Genomic DNA, 16,154 nt, shown 5'->3' with positions numbered 1-16,154 from the left:
AATATTAATAATACGCTAAATTTGAGCAATAAATATGCAAATATAAATTGATTATTAAAAATAATAATGAATGAAATTCAAATGGGATTATGGATGAAGATTGACAGCCCTAGTGTGCGCGCGTGTGAGTATGTTTATATGTGTGTGTGTGTGTGTGTGTGTGTGTGTGTGTGTGTGTGTGCGCATGCCTGTGTGTGTGCGTATACGGGCTTGTAGAAATGTAGTAAGAAAATTTAGATATTATCCTTTACCGGCAACCCTTTGCTTAACACCATCATCTACAGGCCAATTGGTGTACTAATTATTATATACTAATTATCTTTGCTAAACAAAGTTCAGGAAGAGCCCATGGAATGACTGACAGCTGATACTCATCCCACTTCTACATTCTAGGAGATTTAAACCTGCCTTTCCTATATCTATGGCCTTACCTCTCCTTACATTAAACTCTGGCATAGCTAAGCACCTCCTCCCTTTTCTCCTCAATTTCACTAGTTACTAGTTTCTTAGTAGATAGGTAGCTTCCAAGCACATGGTACTGCTTATCTGTAGGATCAGCACACATCCATCACTCAATCTACACTACATACCTAGAACCATGGCTAGCTACACATTCATTAATGTTTCATATAAGCATTAGCATGTTCTCTAAATCAAGCATCCTGACCGGCAAACTAGTGCAACATTGACTCTTATGGGGGCATTTTAAGAATACTAATCAGCATGACAAACATCCAAAGCCTCAGTACTTACTGGATACAACTTGATGTGTTCCCTAAACCACCACCATGAACACACACACACATTTCAACAGAAGGCACCTTAGTCCTTAATCAAACTCTTTTGAGATTGCCCTCTTACCTCTATTATACAGCACGTCTTTATGGCCTATGTAGCAACTGTAATGTTTATAGACCCTTTGATTTGACATCGGTACACAGAGGGATTCTGTGGTTTTATTATAAGCATGAATTTCACAAGACAATTCAAAAATGAAAGGTTTTAGTGAGGATATCCCATCCCATATTACAGATATTCTATTACAGTTTATAAGTAGGTTAGTTTGGTGGATACAAAATGGTTTATTAGAGTAGACACAAATTGGATATACATAGTTTTCGTGCAAAAATCATTCTGCTGGTATTATCATTTTTTTAGACCTACGTGTCGCATTAACAACACAGATGCATGTGTCAACATGTTCTTTGAGAAACTCTCCAACAGTGACTACAAATGAGGGGTCTACGATGCTAGTAGATTATCCTCTGAATGACCCCAATGTGAACTTGGTAGACATTATATCTATGTGATAATGACCGTAAGACTGAACATGATATTTGGCTATGGTTTTGGGTCTGACAGTAAAGAAATGCATTGTGAAACTGCTGTGGTATTTTATGTGTATTGGCTGGGTTTGTAATTTTATGAACTTGATACTATAGATACACGCACACACACACACACACACACACAGATAAAAGAAAATGGTTGTGAATGCATTTGAAGTACCTTAGGTAAATTGCACGATTTAAGCAGCAGTTTTGTAAAAAGACTTGTAAGCCCAAACATCCAAGTTGAATGAATTGGAAGACAAACTAGCTGCCCTAAAAAGCCATAAAAAACATAAAGTAGCAGGTTGCTTCATAGCATTGTGTAAGGCTATGTACCATCATGTACATTAACTACAGAAATGCATACAGGTCAAGAAATCACATTACAATACAATAAATATGTGTTTATTTGTTTATGTGTTTCAGATTCCGAAGTTTTGACAATACCACTCACCATATTTCAAGGTAAATAGCTCTGCATATAACCTTAAAAATACCATACCAGCAGTAAAGTTTGGAGGTGGAAGCATCGTGGTATGAGGCTTTTTCTCTTTGCATACAGTAATACTGGAAAGTGGTTCCAGAGGAAGAAATTAAAGTTCATGAATCGCAAAACTAGAAGCCAATTCTAGAACCTTTGTGCAATATAAAGATTGACAAGAAGAGCCCTTATAATCTTTAAGATTCAAAGACAATATATTTAGATCTATCTTCCTTTTGTTTTCAAGACTTCCCTTAAGACCCCTTTGATGTACCATTGCATAGCCACAATATCTAAACATTTGTGACAAAACTTTACCTGGACCACTCTGATCTGTCTTTTGTTGAATTTCTCTCATTTGAGGTTAATTGGAAACACACCATTCTGGAGCCTTTTCTTTCAAGATACATGTTGTTCCTTTTAGTTAACATTAACATACATGTACTTACAGGTAAACACAAACAATTATACTGAATAATAATGAAAATTGTGTATAACTTTCTTAGTGAATAGAAAGTTAGAGTATAGTTAGCAGTGACACAACCAACTACTGACATTTGCAGTGATTTGGGAAAGTTTTTTTGGGGTCTATACAAATGAATAAACAAAAGCTTGAATGAACTGAAAACACATGCTTATAGTGTAATGGTTGAGGTGTCCATATATCAAAATAATGAAAGAAGATGGAGGTTAAGAAAGCACTCCTTTAATGTGTTTTGGTTTCTATCACTGTAGTCAAAATAACTGGGAGGAAATATTGACAATTCCTCTTCCTAAGTGATGCTCAATGATTAGCAAAGGTCTTTCCTTTCTCATGTAAAACCTCCACTGTGACAAACACTGAAACACTGGTCTTTTGAAGTGAGTCAGCTGCACCCCTCAGTGAGTGGTCCATACACTGTATCTACAGCCTGGAACTATGTAATGGTTGGACTGTTTTCATGGCAAATGAAGGCCTTGTCTGGTCCGGCAGTGATCTGCGGGAGAGCCTTGGAGCCGCCCACCAGATTCAGTTCATTTCCACACTGCACTCAGCAAGCGCAGCCCAGCCCAGAAACACAACACAAACTACTGCCATGTGTGTCGTCATGTTGTCTGATATATCCTGGATACCGTCATTTGATACTGTGCCGTGAGGTAAAACAATGTTGTTGCATGGAAACCAATGTTGAACTGCTAAGGAGGGTGGTGGTGCTGCAGGCAACTGTCTCCAGTGTAATGTTGGTTGAATCTGAATGTTCCTTTCAACATGTTGTTCTACACGATACAAAGTTGTTGCTTTGTATGTGACACAAGCTGTCACATTGGCTAACTTAAACTACATGTGCAGTAAGTACATAATCCTTATATGGTGTTTAAAACCTATTTATTTGAAATTATTTATTTAAAAACCTACATTTATTTAAAACCTAACCTATTTATTTTCCCACATGTACACAAAACATGTCCTCATGGTTCTAAATTCTCAGATAAGGTTCTCAGGTATTTCTATTAGTACCAGAAATAATGAAAAACTTTTTTCATTACTAATGTTGACTGGGGATCCCCCTTATTACACCAAACTTACCACACACTGCACGTCAAATACCAACAATGTAGACTACTGTAGAATCAGTCAGCAACACAAGTTTATTTGTCTCTGCTGTAGGATGTGATGTCATGTAGACAGGGTGAATCATACCAAACCCATGAGGATTGGGGATTCCAGTCTGACTTAAGACCACACCAGTCGGGACGTCAAGGTGATGAGACACCAATGGGGCATCACACATCTTGTGCTAATTAAATATGGGGCTGAGCTCTGTCATGTCTTAACTGTTTGAAGGAACCAATTTTATATGTAGCATTTCTTTCTGAGACATTTTTCATCAGTGCATATAGTAATGCCATTTTTGTGTGAAGTGTTATCTGTATATATCCATATATCTGGCAGCCACCCATGCCACCCTTCATTTACATATTCTTTTGTCAGCCCCTTTTAGTCACAAACAAGTACCGGTCTTACCTGCCTTTCATTGGTTGTAACCAGTGTTGGGCAAGTTACTTCAAAAGCCTAATGCATTATTTATTACTTATTACTGTCATCTCAAAGTAATTTGTTACATTACAATATTACTATCTTTGAATTGTAAAGCATTACACTACGTTTACATTACTTTCACCAAAATAACAGGAAATTTGGTGTGGTATGGATTTGGTGTTCTCAATAGATATTCATGTGTTCAATGCATTACATGGCAGGAGGTGATGTGGTATGGCATAATGACTAAGCTAGGCTTAAGGTTAACAAAAGAACAATATAATGGTTGCAGTTATGGCTCATGGGACAATGTAGGCCCCAAAGGCCAAAGGTCACTCACAACTTAATATAGTAAAATATAGCCATAGTGAAATTGTTTATTGACTTTAAATGGTTCTCATCATTGCTGGTTGCCTTTCCTTCCACTTACAGTGGTGTAGACTGTAGTGAAAATAGAGAATAGAGAATAATGGCTGCGATCTTTGTCTGTAAAAGCAACATTTTAGTTATTCTCACTGCTTGAAATGAGAAGTATAGCCGAACCATGTTAGATCTGTTGCATGAATGGCAGAGATAACTCAAATTCCCTTTCTACAGTCATCTAAACAAGGCAATCAAATTCCAGGACCAGCATAGATGACTTTTTTTAATTCTAGGATAATCTTCTCTGGTGCCAATTGAGCATTTCTTAATTTTGGATTAAAAAAGCAAAGTAACTGAGAGTTACTGAGAATTGTACCGAGTAAAATATTACTGAAATTGTATTGATAATGCCTTACATTACTGCATTACAGCAAAAAGCAATGGATTACTGTAATTACATTACTTTTTTAATGCATTACTCCCAACACTGCTTGTAACATGAAATTGGGCAGAAAACAGAGGCTATCCTTTAGCCTCACTGACACCAGGCAGCATCTCAATTAAGATTGAGAGTGGGTCTGGAAAGGGTTCACTGATTTACCACGTCAAGGGGCATAACTAGCAGTGAAATTAAACTTTGAAATTAATCACTTTCTCTTTCAGAAGCGGATGTGCGAGGACACTCCACTGATGGTTCTCAGTGAAAGACGTGGTCACCGTCTCAATGAGGGCTGTGATGTACGTGTTTCCATTGGTTAAGGTCTCATGACCTCACTACAGGTATGCCTCAGGGATCAGTACTTGGGCTAATTTTGTTCTAACACCTTATCTAACACAATATACCACACAACTTATTGTGCAGACCATGGATCTTTCCAAACTAGACTAGTGCAATGCATTATAAGCTGGCCTTCCTGCGGGTGTAGTGAGACCATTCCAGCTGGTCTTTATCCAGCCAAAGAAAACACATGTAACTCCTTCATTACTGTTTATTGGATTCCTATAGCAGCCATAATTACATTTAAATGCCTCACTCTGGCCTATAGGACCCTTAACTGGATCTGCACCTTAATCTTAATTCCATGATCGAAATCTACGCCCCCTTTTGCGTGCTGCTGTCTTCAGATGAGTGTTCATTAACTCAGCCTTTAACCAACACTAAGGGCCCTATTTTGCACCAAGCGCAATTGACTTTGTACACCGACCAGACGCACGTTGGTAAATTAGTGAATGAACTTGCGCTCCCGGGGGCGGTTTAGATAGATAGATAGATAGATAGATAGATAGATAGATACTTTATTGATCCCCAGGGGAAATTCAAGGTCTCAGCAGCAGCATACATACAACACAAACACATTCTTTCTTTAACAGCAGAAAGAGTAATTAAAGTATATAATATAAAAACACAACTAAGCAGTAAGGACAGTAGAAGATAAATAATATGCTCAATATACTAAAATACAAATTATACTAACACTTAATACAATATATAAAAATATACTAAAATACAAATGACAAAAATACAAATTATACTAACTTTTAAGGTTAAGCGAAAAGGAGGAGGCGTGTTATGGCGCAAACTTTTCCTGGTGCTATTTTGCAGTTTCAGAAAACAATTCCGCCACAGACCAGGAAAAACCTAGTCTAAAGTCAGTGGCGCGTTATTAAGGTGCTATTTTAAGGGCACATGCTTTGCCATAATGTAGCATATGCGCAATGCACATACACTTTGCTTCTCTCATCTACACGGACGCAGCAGTTCCTATTTCTGCCAAACCATACATAATTACAAGGAAAATATTACCACAAGAGGGAAATCATTGTGGTGTCCATGAAGATGTGAAAAAATAGGCATAAATCTAGTGCATACATTTACCCAAATTATTACATTACATTAGCCTGGAAAATCCAGACCCTGGTAATCTAGAAAGATTAAGAGTCTGGCCACGGACAATGTAATGGCCCAACTCGAGGGGCGGCAACAAGCATGCATTTAAAAATCTCACTGCACGCAATTGGATAACACTAGACCAATGTTTTCGAATGATTTCGGACTTTGGACTTCACTGTCCTCCAACGTTGCAGCGCTGTCTTCATCAGTTTAGCTGGTTCCCCGGAATGTTGGGGTAAAAGTAACGTGCACATTGCTCATTACCAGAGTGTCTCGCAGAGACAATTCCATTGTTCCAACTCTGGATTTCCAGGGTAACATTACATTACATCACATTACATTAGGACCATTTAAAAACGTTAAGAGTACAGTAAGAATAAGTGCATCAGTGAGTGCTGTTTTTAAACAGTTGAGTGTCAGTTCAAGACGGGTGGTAAGTGCTAGGATCAGAAAGTCTTGTTGTAAGTGGTGCTATGAGAGGAGATGTTCTCTAAAGTAAGTTGTACTATGAGAGGAAATGTTCTCTAAAGAGCTGGGTCTTCAGGAGTTTTTTGAAAAAGGAGAGGGATGTCCCTGCCCTTGTAGGAACTGGCAGTGTGTTCCACCAACGAGGAACAACTGATGAGAACAGTTTGGATTGGCCTGAGTGTACCGGTGGTAGAGCTAGACGTTGTTCGTCTGAGGAGCGCAACGGTCTGGAGGTAGCATATGTCTGTATGAGGGCATTCAAGTAGGTGGGAGCAGAACCGGAGACTACTTTGTAGGCAAGCGTTAGAGCCTTGAATTTGATGCGGGCCGCCATAGGTAGCCAGTGTAGCTGGATGAGCAGCAGGGTAACGTGCCCTTCTGGGTTGGTTGTAGACCAGGCCAAATTATTCAGGCTTATTGTAGTAATGACGGATCAAACTAACCTGTTTGACCAATAGTGGCAAGACACATAGGTAAAACGGGACACCTGACAAAGTGGGTTGTCTGTCAAGAACCAGGAAACAAAATTCTGAAGACTGCGAAATCACCTTTACCATCATGTAAGTTCATTAAAAACCTTACTCTTGAACTTTTACATTTCACATTACATTACATTACATTACATTACATTTGGCTGACGCATTTTTAGCCAAAGCGACTAACAACAGTTTAAGTTTTAGAGCAATTCTCAACAATTTTAGGACAATTTAAAAACATTAGAGTACAGTAAGAATAAGTGCATCAGTGAGTGCTGTTTTTAACAGTTACTTGTCAGTTTAAGACGGCTGGTGAGTGCTAGGATCAGTAAGACTTGTTGTAAGTGTTGCTATGAGAGGAGATGTTCTCTAAAGAACTGGGTCTTCAGAAGTTTTTTGAAAATGGAGAAGGATGTCCCTGCCCTTGTAGGAACTGGCAGTGTGTTCCACCAACGAGGAACAACAGATGAGAAAAGTTTGGATTGGCTTGAGCGTACCGGTGGTAGAGCTAGACGTCGTTCGTCTGAGGAGCGCAGCGGTCTGGAGGTAGCGTATGTCTGTATGAGGGCATTCAAGTAGGTGGGAGCAGAACCGGAGACTACTTTGTAGGCAAGCGTTAGAGCCTTGAATTTGATGCGTGCCGCCATAGGTAGCCAGTGTAGCTGGATGAGCAGTGGGGTAACATGTGCCCTTTTGGGTTGGTTGTAGACCAGGCGCGCCGCCGCGTTCTGGATCATCTGAAGTGGTTTCACTGCGCAGGCTGGGAGACCTGTCAGGAGGGCATTGCAGTAGTCGAGTCGTGAGATGACTATTGCCTGAACCAGAAGTTGGGTAGCATCTTGAGTCAAGTAAGTCCTGATTTTCCGTATGTTGTAGAGTGCGAAATGGCATGACCGGGCGACTGAGGCAACATGATCTGAGAAGTTTAGTTGGTTGTCGAGAACAACTCCTAGATTTCTTGCAGTCCTGGTAGGTGAAACAGACAGGGAGTCAAATTTGATGTTGATGTCGTGGTGTATGGTAGGTTTAGCTGGGAGGACCAGCAGTTCAGTCTTTGAGAGGTTCAGCTGGAGGTGGTGTGCCTTCATCCATGTAGCTATGTCTGAGAGGCAATCCGAGATCCGTGCTGAAACCAAGGGGTCATCAGGTGGAAAGGACAGATAGAGCTGTGTCTCGTCTGCATAGCAGTGGTATGAGAAGCCATGCGAACGGATAATCTGTCCCAAGGAGGTGGTGTAGATAGCAAAGAGAAGGGGGCCCAGCACTGAGCCCTGGGGGACCCCTGTGGTGAGATGGTGAGGTGCAGATAGCTGACCAAGCCATGATACGTTAAACGAGCATCCTGTGAGGTAGGATTCAAACCAGGAGAGAGCAGAACCGGAGATTCCCATGTTAGCGAGTATAGAGAGAAGGATGCGGTGATTAACCGTGTCAAAGGCAGCCGATAAGTCAAGCAGAATGAGTACTGATGACCGAGCGGTCGCCCTGGCTTCTTTTAAGGCTTCTGTTACAGACAGCAGAGCCGTTTCGGTAGAGTGGCCGCTTTTGAACCCAGACTGATTTGGATCCAGAAGGTTGTTCTGTGAAAGGAAGTCAGAGACCTGTTTGGAGACTGCTCGTTCAATGCCTTTGGATAGGAAAGGCAGGAGTGAGACAGGGCGGTAGTTCTCGACTTGAGCAGGGTTGAGAGAAGCTTTCTTAAGTAACGGTGTTACCCGGGCCATTTTGAACGCTGTTGGAAATGTGCCGGAGGTTAGCGAGGCATTGATCACATGTGTGATAGCTGGAGCGATGGTCGGGATGATGGACTGAAGTAGGCTCGTAGGTATAGGGTCCAGCGAGCATGTGGTAGGACGGCTGCATGTCAGGAGTCTAGATACTTCACTCTCGGAGAGAGATGAATGATCCAGATCCGGCCGCCTTGTTTTCTCGATCAATTCACTCGACGTGCACACATACAAATCTTTTTGCTCCTATTATATCACCTAGCCAGGAGCAAAAGTATCGTCACTCGTAGAAGCAGATTCGAGCACTTGTATCAATTGACTTGTAGTCGTGCAAGAAAATCAAAGCGATCTGTAGAATTTTATTAATGAGAAATTATTTCACAGATGCACAACTTCGGATGCATTAGTTCACATTTACGCACAAATGTTGTGCATGTTCTCAGATTATGAAACACAGATGTGTTTCGCACCAACTGCGCTGCAACGATTGGAGCAAAAGTGTCGAGTGCATGACTCTTGACAGTTGTGACTCACAGGATAGCATTTGTGTACCTGTAAAAAGGATTTGTGAACCCGTAGCCCCTATTTTGTGTTAACAATATATAAAACAATATGTACAACTTCAACTTTTACGTGTTTTAACTAACGTTAACGTTTACCAGACAGCTTCTAAAGTACGGATAATATTGTACGGATACTATCTGGCTCTTAATTAAATACACCTGGGGAAAGGGACCTGATGAAAGCCATACTGTTTGATATGACAAAAGTATTGTTAAAACACACTAGTTGAGGTATAACGTTTGTGTTGTCAACATAGGCTACAAAGTATGTTTACTTGGCCTAGGCTAACGTTACTCATTTCTGCATTATTCTGGCCCATAAATTAAAGGGTAGCCTGCAAGGGGGCAGGCGAATTCCCGGAAGTAGAAGAATCAACGTAGGCTGGAGGGACCACCTCTCTGCTAACTCCCATAGAAGTCCATTCATTCTAGGATTTTTTTGAAATACCATAACTTCATATAACATATATCCTGTGCCGATATTGTAGCTTCTGTGTAATCCACATAAACACTACAAAGGCAAAACAGACTCCACTACCTCGTCCGTAACGTTGGTTACCCGTAAGAAGAATGGTTAGCTTGTTCGGTTGGAGGGTAGCTAGCTTTGACGTAATCTCTCTTTCGCGCCGTAGGGAGATAACCGTATTGTTTGGATAAGAAGCTCAGTCCACCTTACTGTCTATGACGGTAACTCATAAGTAAAACCTAGCATACACGACCGTATGTTAAGGTAAAGCATTACACTTGCTCCTTGTTGGTGCCCCCCACCCAATCCCAATCCTCCCCCACCTTTTTTATGCAGCCCTTGCCACTTAATCTACTAAACCCCTCTTCTACTGCACTTTTTACCCCCCCCCCTCCATTAATGCACAAATAGACTGACACCAGACATAATTTCACTGCATTTCTTACTTCCAGTAACTATATGCATGTGACAATAAACTTCCTTGTACACAGAGGCAACCTAATAATAATAAAAAAGTAAACCTAATTTTTTTAAAAACGGCACTAATCATTACAGAGGTTTTCGATGGATTGACCGTAGGTCGGAAAAGTGGAAAGAAGATTAGCTTCAAGGCTATAACTTTTTTGTTTTGTTGACTGTTTTTGAAGATGATCATGTATGGTAGCTTCAACATTAACACGACTTCGTGAGAATGATATTAATAATAATACATAAATAAATGTTTAACTTTGATGACTTTGAAGGCGAAGGAAGTGTGAGAAGAATTTCTGTGTATCTATCATATGAGTTACAAGATTCAGTTCGATGGCTAACGTCACAAAGTTAAGTGTGAGTCTGCGCAGTACTGGGGGGCCCAGATAGCAAACATACACTGGGACGGAACTGGGCTAGCCTGGCTAGCACCACCACTTCTCAATGAGACGTGGTCTGGGAACCAAACGTTCATTTTCTCGTATTTGAAAAAAATGCCCGGATCCGTTTATTGGGTGCCACGGATGTCTATCAAATGCGTCTGTGCATAGCTCATCATCGTCTTGCTTTCCCCCCTGTTCTGTGATTGGTTCCCTATCTCAGGCGAAAATTTGCTCCATGGTCTCCAGGCTGCCTTAGTAGCGTGAATCATATCGCGCGCAAGGCAGCATGGGAACACCCAGGCTAGAACTGGGCCACACCTACCACAACGTCCGGCACGGATCTGCATAATGGACCTGATCCGGCGTCCAAACGCACATCGGTCCAAAATTGGTCTGGATCCGTTTGACGGATCTGGTACCAATAAGGGCTAAGACTGGCCCAGTTCCGTATGGTAGTCTGTGTTACTGACGTGTTCCAGATCTGTTTATCATATGCAATACGGGTCCGCTTATTGTGTGTGGTACGGACTCGTTTATCAGACATCAGCCGGCTTTATTTGACATGTGAAATGTGATTGGTAATTAGGGCTAATTATCCTGAAAAATCTGTTTGCTACACATTTGCTAACAGGTTCGTTATAGGTTCACACAGGCTAAAGTTCGTAACGTTTTCCCAACAGCTCAACTAATAAACATAAGCTAGGCTACAAACACAAGGGGGGTAAAAAAAACTTTACACATAAGTGTCTTATTATTTTTTTTATTCAACAACCTGGCTGTAGAAGTGCAATCCCAGACAAAGTTTATGTCGTGTTAATTCCACATTTATTCCTTTTTGCAAATAGGCTAAGTCACAATTACACTCGTTTTTTATCATCAGTGATCCTGTTAGCGTTATCACTGTTTTTTCCCAAAATAGTTATTGTGATAGCTGTTTTGCTTAAGTTAAGCTAGTTGTTGTTGCTGGAAAATAATAGTAAAGTTATCAATCGCTCGGTTGCTTGTTGTTGTCTCTGAATAAACCAACAGAGATAAAAAGCAGATACTACCTTGAAAAGTTGGGCTGTCCTAGTCCAACCCCAGGCTGGCAAATCATGTCAAAAGATTGATAGTGAGCAAACCAAAGATCCTTGATTAACATTACTGCTTGGACTTCTGCATGCGTGGCAAGAATATGGGGTTGTTTCATAGCACTGTTAGATCTGACACAAACAACAATTGACTACTTTTACCACTGCTAGGTAATAATAAAAATAATGAAACGAACATATGATCAATATTGAGCCAACTATATCTTCTTTTCCAGCCTTACTGTAGAAATGAAGTGGCCATGGGAACATAGTGCACCCCCATGGTTTCTAAATTTGTGCCATTCCAAAATACCTTTTTTTTCTTTAGCAGCCAGTTGACAATGAAGTAGGGAAAGGACAGTCAATTTAGAATCAGCACCTTAATTAATATCATTACCACCTGGGTCTGCTGTGAAAAAATGGTCCTTCGGCTCATATCCGTATCACAGGTTTGGGCCAAATCAGTGTTTTGTATTTTAAACGCATCTCCTGACTTCCAGTTGAGTTGCGGAAATTGGACCTGGGACAAATCTGTAAACCGGTGATAAAACAGCATTGCTAGCAGAGCTGAAACCTGTATCGGGAGTAGACCTGGCCCACAGTCAGATACCGTATGTCCGCTACAGGCGGATCTAAAGGCTTTTATGCGGATCCGGCCCAAAGGAAATTGCTATCTGGGGGACCAACTGAAAAATCGTTCTATTTGACTCAGTGCCCTCCCATTGAAAACGACGGAGTCTGTTTGTCCATTTCTTTTACTGTCTATGGTAGCCTGGCACAAGAATCAAGCTTCCCAGTTGTAGTAGGCCTACATCCTAGAGTAGACCTACATCGTATCTATAGAAAAATGTGGATGACAGACCTCGCAAGCGTGAAGTTGGTTATTAAGATACTTAATATCAGAATAGTCCATCCTTAAGACTCAGTTTATGATTATCAACAGCGACAACAAACCCTTATCCTAAAAAGTGTTCTAAGCTGTTTACTTTAAACTGTTTGGCTATCAAATATCCTTAAACTGAAATGAATGAAACACAAAATGTTGCATTGTTTGCAATGAAATACTATAGGCTAGTATATTTAACTACCATTACAGATTTATGGTGCAACAACCTCACTTAAATATCTAAGTTGTATTGAACAATTGTACACATTCCTTGTTTTTGGTATAACTCTAACTTGTTTGCTTTTGTCTTTTAGGTTCCAGACCAGACCAGTGTGGTGATGACCGTGTATTACATATCGTGTGTGCCTGTCTGTGCGCATCCTGCCAACCATACGTCGCTGACATTAACACTTACATTCATTCCCAAAAACATGTGACCATATCTCAACATATCTGCTCATACCTTTGAACTATATATACTGTGACGTAGATCTGATATCTACACCAGGGATGTCAAAGTCAAATACATTAGAGGGCCAAAAAAACAAATTTGCTACAAGCAGAGGGCCGGACTGGTTCAATGTTTATTAAAACATATTAAAATGACTGCACGTAACCTATTGAACCAAGACGTGTACTGTATTTTATTTAACGATTAAATGAATAATGACTGTGACTGAAGTGCGGGCAAAGTTTGCACAAATGTACGATTTTTCCCATCCTCACCGACCTTGTCATAAAACTTGTTTAAATGATCATAAGATGCCTCCTTGCTGCTTTGTCGTCTACATCAGCCTTTCTCAAACTTCTTTGACCTGAGGCCCAGTCAAGGCATACTTTGGGGTCATAGGGCCCACCTACATGAACCCACCCCCTATTAAATTATCATAATGATTTCACAATTATTATTATTTTTATACTATATAAATAGTATACTATAATATAAATATACTCAAAGATTACATGCACTTCAAAACAGTCAATGTTTAAAGTGCTAAGATTGTTCACAAAAGTTTGTGAAAACATGCACATCAGAGTACTGCTTTACTAATGTAAAATATAATTAGGCCTACAATAGTTTCATTGTTTTTGCATTGTTGCATGATGCTTGCATGAGAAATACTTCTCAAAATACAGCAGTTATATGGGTGCCGTTGTTATCATACACTGATAGAATATTTATATGCTATTTAATTACATTTAATTTGAATGCCTGAATGTAAGGATTCAGGAGACACAATACCAGCTTTTGTGAATGGGAAATGGCGGACCAGATCATGCCTAAATCACTGATCTGGAGATCTTTAACTATGACTAATTAATAGCTTTTGGCTGACTTTTATACTTAATGCCAAACAGTGTTTTATATAGTCTGTGCTCTGTTTTTTATGGAAGTTGCATAAATCCACGTCGTTCTATTAAATGTTGTTTCATAATTAGCCTTCCAATAGGTTGAAGCTTAGCTTTGCTACCAACGTGCACACGCATGCATTGAATAAACGCTCATACCACGACTTAATTCTATGCCTCTATGTTTGATGACACCAAATTAACAAGTATTTCCTACTAATTGCAGAAATGTTTGTTTTCTTTTTCTGTCCGCGGCTCCTTGACCAATTGCGCAGCAAATTATCAGACGATGGCCCGGGAATAATTTCACTCTGCAGACCATTGTCCACATTGCGGACCGCGGCCCATAGTTTGACAAATGGTGACCTGCATGCTGCCATATTAAGGCCTTTTTACGGTGTGTTTTAGCCAGGTTTTCGCGTGGAAGTCGATACCTGTGCTGTGACATCTGTGAAACTTAGCTGTGCTGTTAGACCTCTGTTTTTAGACCTGAGCTGTGCTGTGTAAAAATTAAGATTCTAACCTAAGTTATGTCTAAAACTGATCATCTGATGGGCTGAATCTTATTCTTCAGTCTGTATCACTATCAAATGTGACCTACAGTATTACAATTAACTGAGACCTCTAGCTCTTGCTGCCAGTTCAGAATTACCACTGATAAATAGATCTGTCTCAGGATAATATGATTGACATTATCAAGTTCTGTAAGAATGCAAATTCAGTAGACATCTGGTTTCTCCCTAATCATTATTGGGTAACTTTAAAATTGGTTTCAACAACTGTGATTTTTTTACTTCAAGCTTACTTTGGTTTTAGTGTTTAGTGTTCATTAGTGTATTCTGAGTATCATTCTGCTGAATTAAAACAAAGAATGTTGATCAATATTGAATTAACAATTTATTTTTACTGACTGTCATATACTCTAAGCTAACATATAACCAAGTAAGTGGTTTTCAGGAATACTGTAAGTCTTATGTAATCTGAATAATTATACTGTAAGTAATATAATGTTATAAACAGCAGCTTTTTGCATTTACATGCAATGGTAATTCTCTGGAATTACATTTTCTAGTTATTATAACCTTTTTTTCTTTTTACCTTTTCAAGAATTAATGCGACTCTAACCGCTTAATGTACAGACATGTTGAAATAACCGTTCTGAAGGTCTGGAGTGGGGCAAGAGAGTTATTTTTCAGATTTTTAAAAAAGTGTATACTTTTTGAGAAATAAGGGATTAAAAATGTTAAAAAGCTAATTTTTCCCCCATAAACTTCAAAGGCTGTGATGTCATAATGGCCTAAAGGCAGCTCCGCTTTAACCCTCTGGCTGCGCTTGTTAAGCTCCCAGAGTAGTTCCCGGGCTAATTAGAACACTGGCACAGGTGTCACCTGTGAATTCAACCATCTCAGCTTCTAATGCATACAATCTGGTGCTCCCTAAAACTACACATCCTGTTTAAGTGTTTCCCGTGTGTCAAAATAAAAGTCACAGCCATATCTCATGCTTTGAGCATTATATCTCAAGAATGCCTTGACATACATGCCTGAAATTTGGTATGAGTGTTTGTATGGACTCAAAGATGAAGTGAATTGATGTTGGAGGTCAAAGGTCAAATGTCAAGGTCAAAAACACCTTGAGTGTTATATCTCAAGAATGCCTTGACACACAAGGTCTTTTGGTATGAGGGTTTGTATGAACTCAAAGATTAAGTGATTTATTGTTTTTTTTCAAGGAATTTCCCCACCAACATTAAGCCAGCAGCTTTCCATCCACTATTGTAATTCCTCTGGCATTACATTCTAGTTGGAATTGTTATTCAAGATATCTGTAACGTAATTGTGACTAGTCGAAACGTCAGATAGAGATATCTGTAATTCAGTTTTGACAAGGCAAAACTGAATTACAGATATCTGTCATCACGTCATTGAAAACAACATTCAACTCGTCACACATCTTAAATGACAATTGTGGATATCTTTAATTCAGTTTTGACTAGGCAGAATGAAAGTTGAAGATATCTCAAACGTCATTATGACTAGTGCAAATTATTGTGCAAGATGTTGCTCTTTAGATCCGTAGGCTAATTTCCCCTCCCCAACATAATCGAAGAAGAAGTGGGCTTATTTCCTTATTTCTATGAATGGAAGGAGAAGAAGCAGTCTTGTAATGTCTTGTTGACACCTAAAATAACTAAAACTCAGGGACACC

This window comes from Alosa sapidissima, chromosome 2 (assembly GCF_018492685.1).
Source record: "Alosa sapidissima isolate fAloSap1 chromosome 2, fAloSap1.pri, whole genome shotgun sequence".
Classification (NCBI taxonomy): Eukaryota; Metazoa; Chordata; class Actinopteri; order Clupeiformes; family Clupeidae; genus Alosa; species Alosa sapidissima.
Note: the sequence above shows the minus strand (reverse complement) of the source record.